The sequence below is a fragment of the Chiloscyllium plagiosum genome, unplaced genomic scaffold (assembly GCF_037043375.1).
Source record: "Chiloscyllium plagiosum isolate Xiang-an unplaced genomic scaffold, Cpla_swu_hap1 HiC_scaffold_42, whole genome shotgun sequence".
Lineage (NCBI taxonomy): Eukaryota > Metazoa > Chordata > Chondrichthyes > Orectolobiformes > Hemiscylliidae > Chiloscyllium > Chiloscyllium plagiosum.
In genome coordinates, this window is record NW_028270180.1 from 92,630,876 (window position 1) to 92,642,032 (window position 11,157).

Genomic DNA, 11,157 nt, shown 5'->3' on the forward strand with positions numbered 1-11,157 from the left:
CAAAATCCTGCAACACTCTCCCTCCCAGCATTGTCGGTTTATTTGCACCAAATGACTGTGAATGGAACAAGACAGCAGCCTACGACCATCTTCTCAAGGGTAACGAGAGATGGGGAATAAATGCTGGCTGAGCCAGTGAGGCCCATATCCTGGAAACGGTTTCTATCTCTAGTTGCTGAAACCCAATTGATGTTACTGCAGGATGAAGAGGGAGGCTGAGTGCATCCTCCAGGAAGAGCACCATCACATTACCCCTGCCTACACCCACACAGTAACACCGCAACACCACTGGAACAAAAGGCAGTGAAGCCAAAGGAGGACTTAGATATAGTTCTTCGAGGTAAAGTCATCAAAGGGGATTGGAACACAGCAGGAGCAGGAGACTGAGCTGGATGGTCAGCTGCTTCCCATTGAATGGTGGAGCAGGATTGAAAGGCCGAATGGCCTCCTGCTGCTATCTCCCAGGTATGTATATAGCCATGGAGCCTGGGTAGGAAGAAGTGGGCAGGGCAGGGATTCTCCAGGAGATTGCACTTCCACATCAGTTTTCAGTGAGGGATGGTTTGATGGATTTTATTTAACATTTAGGTCTTTCACACAAGGATTGTGACTTTGTTTTGCTTTAAATGTAAACGTTTATTCCACAATAAATAAATCTAAAAGAAAAGACACGGAATATCTAAATATAAAAGTTTTAAAATTTCAAATGCCCTTTAGAACAAAATCGTATCTACTCCCGTACACCATCACTACCCAGTTACTCACACTCCAGGGAAACATTCCCTCCCTTTCTGAACCTTTGGTTTGCTTTTACTGCTTCTCAGTTCGCGCTCTGTGTGCTGTGAAGCGTTCTTTTCTCTCCTGCACAGAAGTGTTATCACATACGGCGGAGCAACCTTCCCACCATCAATATTCCGCGCGGGAGTCGAACACGATCATGACAGCAGAGACATTTTGAAATATTTGGAAGTATCTCACACCACAGTTAGTTCCCTGGGAAGCAAACCCATTTTACTTTTGTTTTCGACATCAATATACAGTGGACACGGAAACAGCATTTTAACAAGCTGCAGCATTGGAGTTGATCAGCAGAAATGGTAGTGGTGGGATTCGAACCCGCGCCCCTTTCGAGACTGGAACCAACGCCTTAGACCGCTCAGGCCGTGTTCCGCATCATACCGTGCAGCACAGTTTCAGTCACTGTGTCTGTGTTTTTTTTTTCAGAATAGGAGTCCCAAAGAATGTTCTCCACCCTAAAATCGGAGGTAACATTACAATCCGAGAACGACAGATCACATTGAGAGAATGCTTGACCTCGGAGCCAGTTCGAGATGCCACTTTCCTTGCCTTTTACCTTAAACGTGCAATTTGCTACTGAGACGTTCACTCCTGGACATGAGCCACATGGATACCAACTGAGTTGGAAACCTGTGTGGGAATCGACGACAAGCGACTCAATAAATTTTGCTAAATTCCGTGGTGCTTTTTAGAAATGCAGTTTCTGTTCACCTCAATTTAAAAGCCAGTTTCTGAACATAGTAACAGAAGTCAAAAGGTAATTACCTCACCCCATCCCCACTCCGGAAGAGGTGCTAACTGCCCTTGAGTGCTTTTTGTTCTCGATGTGAAGAGCTTTCACCCCTGAGTTACCTTCACGTCTCTGGTTGCTGAGTGAATCACAAAGAAGGAATTTCATCAGAGCTGCAACTGCCTCACTTCTCCACCCGCCCTCCCCGTTTACATTTTCCTGCTCGTCAGTGATTCAAAGAAAACCAAATGGATGCGATGTCATTCTGTAGCCTCTCTGTCGATTTCTCCGTTTCAGTTCCAACATGACTTAGATCTCGGGGCGGACCTTCATAATAGCGACGCCATGAATGCGCAAGTCGAAAGGTTCCTCTGAGACTGCAATTTCTTTCATTGTTGTTGCTGATTGAATGAGCCACTAACGTGCGAATTGCTCCAAAACATTATTCAGGATATCTGGTGCCAATTCTCGCACGTTGAATAACAGATTGACAGCTTCCAAATGAGGTCTTTCTGAGACGACCTTGGGGTACATTTGACAGACAGAAAAGTTCAGGAATTCGTGGTGCGCTGTGACACCAGAGAATCTGCTGCTTTCCTGTCTTTAAACCGAGCCGCCTGCGCAAGGAAGGCAAATGCGGTACTGCTTTTAATGAAAGGATCAGAAGGCGGTAACTACACTCTCCAACAGAATGGCATATGATCAGAACCATGTTGGAGAAAAACTTAACAACGCTTTGCACTGTAATGAAATGGAATTGCATTACATTTCACGACGAGAACAGATTTGTTGAAGCAAATTCGAAGGCAGGTTTGCAGATGGGAGAGATGCAAGAAAGCTCAGCTCTTGTCCATGTAAAAGGCTGCAGTTGAAGAACAAAACAGTTTCTGCCCAGTTTCGGACTGGGGACCTTTCGCGTGTTAGGCGAACGTGATGACCACTACACTACAGAAACGAGCCACTGCCGCCCGTGCTCCGGTTCAGTGGCGTCCAGCACTGAAAGTTGAATCCGTTCTACGTTTCACCTTTTTGTTTCCAATAGCTCGTTGTTGTCCAGCGTAATTGACATCTTGAAAACGTAAAAAAAAAAAGACACTTAAAATTGATGACAAGATATAGATAAAGATGTCGTCGATGTTTGTACCGTGGGGCGAGATGGAATAGGCTGGTGGAATAAACTTTCCCTGCTGCGTAACAGCTGCGACATGACCTTATTGAAGGGTGGTAAACTGAGTATTTACGTGTTTTACCCTAGTTGGTGTGAGTTGAAAACTCGACAGCATAGCTTTAAGGTGAGTGGGCTGAAAGTGACAAAGGACCTGAGGTACATTTCCCACAAAGAAGGTTCTGCGTGTTTGGAATGATCTACCAGAGGAAGTGGAGGAGTCTATTACACTCAGAAAATTGCAAAGGTAATCGGGTGAGTTTCTGGATAGGATGCGTTTAGAGGGATTGGGGCCAAATGCTGGGGAACGGGACTTGTTTAATTTTGGCTATGTGGTGAGCATGGACGAGGTCCACCGAAGTATTTTTTTCCACGGTGGACCCCAATAACGTCATGTTGCTTCCACCGGCTTTAAAGGATTACTTTTCAGCGGAGTTTGCCATCGCAGTCTGTGGCACAATCATTTAGTCTGTTCGACTGCTCACGGGGAAGGTAGTATTGTGAAACACTGTAGAAACGAACGACTTCCTTACTTTATCTAAGACTGACCATACTCTGTGAAATTTTCACAGATCCTCAGCTGAGGATTTTGGCTGCTGGAAGTTACCTCAGAAACCCTGTTAAATCGAAATGTATTGAGCGAATCGCAAAACAGAAAGCATTTAACACGGAACACAAACAAAACTGGCATACCTCACGCATTTTCAGACACAGAGATGCATGAATGCTAAATGTGATATAGTCCGAGGGCATGAGTCATAAAGTAATCTCACAACTAACAACGGGGCATTTCCAAACGACTCTTTCAAACATGCTGCAGCCTTAGTGCACCACCACTTTCTAGACAATGCTGAAAAGAGAGAAAGAAAGAACATAATAAGAATTGGCCGTAAAAAGTGAATTTCACCAATCACAGTCTCGATTAGATTACCTTTCCCTTCCCATATTTCCAGGACGGAAATGAAGGAAATGTGAGAAATTCAATAAGGTAGGACATCGAAATTCATTGGATCGATTTACCCATTAGCTAGAAACCCAAATAACAACGAGTAGAGTCACCGTAGGACTTCGTTTCACAACAGCGATGAAATAACAGTCTCCATTAGGTTCCAGTGAAGGCTCAACTTGCCTGGGACGGCACAACTGTTTGCGATTTTCCGCGCGGGAGTAGAACACGATCATGACAGTAGAGACATTTTGGAATATTTGGCAGTATCCCACACCACACTTAATTCCCTGCGAAGCAAACCCATTTTACTTTTGTTTTCAACATCAATATACAGTGGACAACGAACAGCATTTTAACAAGCTGCAGCATGGAGTTGATCAGCAGAAATGGTAGTGGTGGGATTCGAACCCGCGCCCCTTTCGAGACTGGAACCGGATCCAGCGCCATAGACCGCTCGGCCACACTACCAGCCGGCCGCGCCGCCTCATTTTCTTGTATTTCCAATTGTCCTCCTGCATAACAACAGATGCAAAGTCACATGATAAGGGTTCCATGATTCCCTCTCGGACTCGCACAGCTGCTGGGATGTGCCCGGCAACAATGTCAATTTCGCAGCAGATATTGATAGCCCATCAATCCTGGCAAAAATCAATGGTAAGCTCAGTCTATCTTCTCAGACTCTTTTCAGCTACAAATGTATCTGTGAGTGCGTGAGAATATGGGTTCGCTTATGATTTGGTCAAATAACCATGAGCTGCTTGACATTACTGCAATTTCGAATCTCGCTTTGCTAAATGATTTCACCCATTGCTCGAAACAGGACGACTTTCACGTTTACACGGAACACGAAACACACCAGACTACAGGGGAAAATGCACAAACCTGAGCAGGCCGTAATCCACATCATACCGTGCAGCCATAGTTTCAGTCGCTGTGTCTGGGTTTTTTTTCACAATAAGAGTCCCAAAGAATGTTCTCCACCCTAAAACCGGAGGTAACATTACAATCCGAGAACGACAGATCACATTGTGAGAATGCTCTGACCTCGGAGCCAGTTCTAGAAGCCACTTTCCTTGCCTTTTACCTTAACCGTGCAATGTGCTGCAGAGATGTTCACACCTGGACATGAGCCACATGGATACCAACTGCGTTGGAAACCTATGTGGGAATCGACGACAAGCGACTCAATAAATTTTGCTAAATTCCATGGTGCTTTTTAGAAATGCAGTTTCTGTTCACCTCAATCAAAACGGCAGTTTCTGAACATAGTAACAGAAGTCAAAAGGTAATTACCTCACCCCACCCTCACTCCGGAAGAGGTGCTAACTGCCCTTTGAGTGCTCTTTGTTCTCGATGTGAAGAGCTTCCACGCCTGAGTCACCTTCACGTCTCTGGTTGCTGAGTGAATCACCAAAGAAGGAATTTCACCAGAGCTGCAACTGCCTCACTTCTCCACTCGCCCTCCCCGTTTACATTTTCCTGCTCGTCAGTGATTTAAAGAAAACCAAATGGATGCGATGTCATTCTGTAGCCTCTCTGTCGATTCCACCGTTTCAGTTCCAACATGACTTAGATCTCGGGGCGGACCTTAATACTAGCGACGCTATGAATGCGCAAGTCGAAAGGTTCCTCTGAGAGTGCAATTTCTTTCATTGCTGTTGCTGATTGAATGAGCCACGAACGTGCGAATTGCTCCAAAACATGATTCAGGATATCTGGTGCCAATTCTCGCACGTTGAATCACGATTGACAGCTTCCAAATGAGGTCTTTCTGAGACGACCTTGGGGTACATTTGACAGACAGACAAGTTCAGGAATTCGTGGTGCGCTGTGACACCAGCGCATCAGCTTCTTTCCTGTCTTTGAACCGAGCCGTCGGCGCAAGGAAGGCAAATGCGGTACTGCTTTTCGTGGAAGGATCAGAAGGCGGTAACTACATTCTCCAACAGAATGGCATATGATCAGAACCAGGTTGGAGAAAAACCTAACAACGCTTTGCACTGTAATTAAATGGAATTGCATTACATTTCACTACCAGAGCAGATTTGTTCAAGCAAATTCGAAGGCAGGTTTGCAGATGGGAAAGCATGCAAGAAAGCTCAGCTCTTGTCCATGTAAAAGGCTGCAGTTGAAGAACAAAACAGTTTCTGCCCAGTTTCGAACTGGGGACCTTTCGCGTGTTAGGCGAACGTGATGACCACTACACTACAGAAACGAGCCACTGCCGTGCGTGCTCCGGCTCACTGGCGTCCAGCACTGAAAGTTGAATCCGTTCTACGTTTCACCTTTTTGTTTCCAATAGCTCGGAGGAGGCTATTACACTCAGAAAATTGCAAAGGTAATCGGGTGAGTTTCTGGATATGGTGCGTTGAGAGGGTTTGGGGCCAAATGCTGGGGAACGGGACTTGTTTAGTTTTGGCTATGTGGTGAGCATGGACGAGGTCCACCGAAGTATCTTTTTCCACGATGTACCCCAATAACGTCATGTTGCTTCCACCGGCTTTAAAGGATTACTTTTTAGCGGAGTTTGCCATCGCAGTCAGTGGCACAATCATTTAGTCTGTTCGACTGCTCACGGGAAAGGTAGTATTGTGAAACACTGCAGAAACGAACGACTTCCTTACTTTAGCTCCGACTGACCATACTCTGTGAAATTTTCACAGATCCTCAGCTGAGGATTTTTGCTGCTGGAAGTTACCTCAGAAACTCTGTTAAATCGAAATGTATTGAGCGAATCGCAAAACAGAAAGCATTTAACACGGAACACAAACGAAACTGGCATTTTCAGACACAGAGATGCATGAATGCTAAATGTGATAAAGTCCGAGGGCATGAGTCATAAAGTAATCTCACAACTAACAACAGGGCATTTCCAAACGACTCTTTCAAACATACTGCAGCCTTAGTGCACCACCACTTTCCAGACAATGCTGAAAAGATAGAAAGAAAGAACATAATAAGAATTGGCCGTAAAAAGTGAATTTCACCAATCACAGTCTCGATTAGATTACCTTTCCCTTCCGATGTTTCCAGGACGGAAGTGGAAGATATTCAATAAGGTATGACATCGAAATTCATTGGGACGATTTTCCCATTAGCTAGAAACCCAAATAACCAACGAGTAGAGTCACCGTAGGACTTCGTTTCACAACAGCGATGAAATAACAGTCTCCATTCGGTTCCAGTAAAAGCTCAACTTGCCTGGGACGGCAGAACTGTTTGCGATTTTCCGCGCGGGAGGCGAACACGATCATGACAGTAGAGACATTTTGAAATATATGGCAGTATCCCACACCACAGTTAACTCCCTGGGAAGCAAACACATTTTACTTTTGTTTTCAAAATCAATAGACAGTGGGCAACGAAACAGCATTTTAACAAGCTGCAGCGTTGGAGTTGATCAGCAGAAATGGCAGTGGTGGGATTCGAATCCACGCCTCTTTCGAGACAGGAATCTGGATCCAGCGCCTTAGACCGCTCGGCCACACTACCAGACGGCAGCGCCGCCTCATTTTCTTGTATTTCCAATTGTCCTCCTGCATAACAACAGATGCAAAGTCACATGATAAGGGTTCCATGATTCCTCTCGGACTCGCACAGCTGCTGGGATGTCCTCTCGGACTCGCACAGCTACAATGTCAATTTCGCAGCAGATATTGATAGCCCATCAGTCCAGTCAAAAATCAATGGTAAGCTGAGTCTATCTTCTCAGACTCTTTTCAGCTACAAATGTATCTGTGAGTGCGTGAGAATATGGGTTCGCTTATGATTTGGTCAAATAACCATGAGCTGCTTGACATTACTGCAATTTCGAATCTCGCTTTGCTAAATGATTTCACCCATTGCTCGAAACAGGACGACTTTCACGTTTACACGGAACATGAAACACACCGGACGACAGGGAAAATGCACAAACCTGAGCAGGCCGTAATCCACATCATACCGTGCAGCATAGTTTCATTCGCTGTGTCTGTTTTTTTTTCAGAATAAGAGTCCCAAAGAATGTTCTCCACCCTAAAACCGGAGGTAACATTACAATCCGAGAACGACAGATCACATTGTGAGAATGCTCTGACCTCGGAGCCAGTTCTAGAAGCCACTTTCCTTGCCTTTTACCTTAACCGTGCAATGTGCTGCAGAGATGTTCACACCTGGACATGAGCCACATGGATACCAACTGCGTTGGAAACCTATGTGGGAATCGACGACAAGCGACTCAATACATTTTGCTAAATTCCATGGTGCTTTTTAGAAATGCAGTTTCTGTTCACCTCAATCAAAACGGCAGTTTCTGAACATAGTAACAGAAGTCAAAAGGTAATTACCTCACCCCACCCTCACTCCGGAAGAGGTGCTAACTGCCCTTGAGTGCTCTTTGTTCTCGATGTGAAGAGCTTTCACGCCTGAGTCACCTTCACGTCTCTGGTTGCTGAGTGAATCACAAAGAAGGAATTTCACCAGAGCTGCAACTGCCTCACTTCTCCACTCGCCCTCCCCGTTTACATTTTCCTGCTCGTCAGTGATTTAAAGAAAACCAAATGGATGCGATGTCATTCTGTAGCCTCTCTGTCGATTCCACCGTTTCAGTTCCAACATGACTTAGATCTCGGGGCGGACCTTAATACTAGCGACGCTATGAATGCGCAAGTCGAAAGGTTCCTCTGAGAGTGCAATTTCTTTCATTGCTGTTGCTGATTGAATGAGCCACGAACGTGCGAATTGCTCCAAAACATGATTCAGGATATCTGGTGCCAATTCTCGCACGTTGAATCACGATTGACAGCTTCCAAATGAGGTCTTTCTGAGACGACCTTGGGGTACATTTGACAGACAGACAAGTTCAGGAATTCGTGGTGCGCTGTGACACCAGCGCATCAGCTTCTTTCCTGTCTTTGAACCGAGCCGTCGGCGCAAGGAAGGCAAATGCGGTACTGCTTTTCGTGGAAGGATCAGAAGGCGGTAACTACATTCTCCAACAGAATGGCATATGATCAGAACCAGGTTGGAGAAAAACCTAACAACGCTTTGCACTGTAATTAAATGGAATTGCATTACATTTCACTACCAGAGCAGATTTGTTCAAGCAAATTCGAAGGCAGGTTTGCAGATGGGAAAGCATGCAAGAAAGCTCAGCTCTTGTCCATGTAAAAGGCTGCAGTTGAAGAACAAAACAGTTTCTGCCCAGTTTCGAACTGGGGACCTTTCGCGTGTTAGGCGAACGTGATGACCACTACACTACAGAAACGAGCCACTGCCGTGCGTGCTCCGGCTCACTGGCGTCCAGCACTGAAAGTTGAATCCGTTCTACGTTTCACCTTTTTGTTTCCAATAGCTCGGAGGAGGCTATTACACTCAGAAAATTGCAAAGGTAATCGGGTGAGTTTCTGGATATGGTGCGTTGAGAGGGTTTGGGGCCAAATGCTGGGGAACGGGACTTGTTTAGTTTTGGCTATGTGGTGAGCATGGACGAGGTCCACCGAAGTATCTTTTTCCACGATGTACCCCAATAACGTCATGTTGCTTCCACCGGCTTTAAAGGATTACTTTTTAGCGGAGTTTGCCATCGCAGTCAGTGGCACAATCATTTAGTCTGTTCGACTGCTCACGGGAAAGGTAGTATTGTGAAACACTGCAGAAACGAACGACTTCCTTACTTTAGCTCCGACTGACCATACTCTGTGAAATTTTCACAGATCCTCAGCTGAGGATTTTTGCTGCTGGAAGTTACCTCAGAAACTCTGTTAAATCGAAATGTATTGAGCGAATCGCAAAACAGAAAGCATTTTACACGGAACAGAAACGAAACTGGCATTTTCAGACACAGAGATGCATGAATGCTAAATGTGATAAAGTCCGAGGGCATGAGTCATAAAGTAATCTCACAACTAACAACAGGGCATTTCCAAACGACTCTTTCAAACATACTGCAGCCTTAGTGCACCACCACTTTCCAGACAATGCTGAAAAGATAGAAAGAAAGAACATAATAAGAATTGGCTATAAAGCTCTGGTGAGTCCACATCTGAAATGTTCTGGTCGCCTCAGTAAAGAAAGGATATGGAAGCTTTAGAGCGGTGCAGAGGAGATTCACCAGAATGCTGCCTGGACTAGAGGGCTTGTCTTATGAAGAAAGGTTGAGGGAGCTATGGCTTTTCTCATTGGAGTAAAGAAGGATGAGAGGTAACTTGATAGAGCTGAACAAGATGGTGAGAGTTACAGACAGAGTAAATTGACAAAGACTTCTTCCCACAAATGATTGTCACGAGGTGAGCAAATTTTAAGGTGTTTGGAGAAAGATTTTGGAAGATGTCAAAGGCAGTGCGACACCAGCCCCTTCCCCCTCCCCACAAACCGGGTCCCAGGTACAGTGAGACAGCTGTGCTAACCACTGAGACATCATGCTCCTCTCCCCCTCCCCCAAAACCAGGCCCCTGGTACTGTGAGACAGCCGTGCTAACAACTGATACACCATGCACCCCCCTCCCCATCCCCCCGAAATCCGGTCCCTGGTACTTTGAGACAGCCGTGCTAACCACTGAGACACCATGCCACCCCGTCCCCATCCCCCCCAAATCGGGTCTCTGGTACTGTGAGACAGCCGTACTAAGCACTGAGACACCATGCACCCCCTCCCGCTCCCCCCTCCCAAACCGGGTCCTTGGTGCTGTGAGACAGCCATGCTAACCACTAACACAACATGCCCCTCTTCCCCTCCCCCCCAAACCGGGTCTATGGGACCGTGAGACAGCCGTACTAACCACTGAGACACCATGGTCCCCTCCCCGCTAAACCAGGTCTCTGATTTTGTGGGACAGCAGTGTTAACCGCTGAGACACCATGACTCCCACCCCCTCTCACCCACACCGAGTCCTAGGTACTGTGAGACAGCCATGTTAACCACTGAGACACAATGCCCCCACCCCATTCCTCCCAAACCGGGTCCCTAGTACTGTGAGACAGCCGTGCTACCCACTGAGACACTATACTTTCCCCTCCCCTTCCCCCCAAACAGGGTCCCTGGGACTGTGGGACAGCCGTGCTACCCACTGAGACACCAGGTCCCCCTTCCCCAAAACCAGGTCCCTGTACTGTGAGACAGCCGGGCTCACCACTGAGACACCATGCCCCACTCACCTCCCCTCAAACCGCGTCCCTAGTACTTTGAGACAGCTGTGTTAACCACTGAGACACCGTGCCCCCCTCCCCTCCCCTCAAACCGATTCCCTGGTACTTTGAGACAACTGTGTTAACCACTGAGGCACCATGTCCCAACTCCCCATCCCCATCCCTCCAACCGGGTTCCTGGTACTGTGAGACACCCGTGCTAACCACTGAGACACAATGCCCCCTCTCTCTCCCCCCAAACTAGGTACCTGGTACTGTGAGACAGCCGTGCTAACCACTGAGACACCATGCCCCCCTCACCCTCCTCCTGTCCCTCAATCCGGGTCCCTGGTACTGTGAACCAACCATGCTAACCACTGAGACACCATTCCCCGTCCCCGCCCCCTCCCC

General features: G+C 46.7%; 2 non-coding genes across 2 annotated transcripts; both read right to left on the minus strand.

The window, feature by feature from the left end:
* Positions 1 to 5,784: 5,784 nt before the first annotated feature.
* On the minus strand, positions 5,785 to 5,857 carry trnav-aac (transfer RNA valine (anticodon AAC)). Its single transcript has one exon. It is a non-coding gene; the product is annotated as a tRNA-Val (tRNA).
* A 2,957-nt stretch (positions 5,858 to 8,814) lies between these two features.
* Positions 8,815 to 8,887, minus strand: trnav-aac (transfer RNA valine (anticodon AAC)). The gene has a single exon. It is a non-coding gene; the product is annotated as a tRNA-Val (tRNA).
* Between the last annotated feature and the right edge of the window lie 2,270 nt (positions 8,888 to 11,157).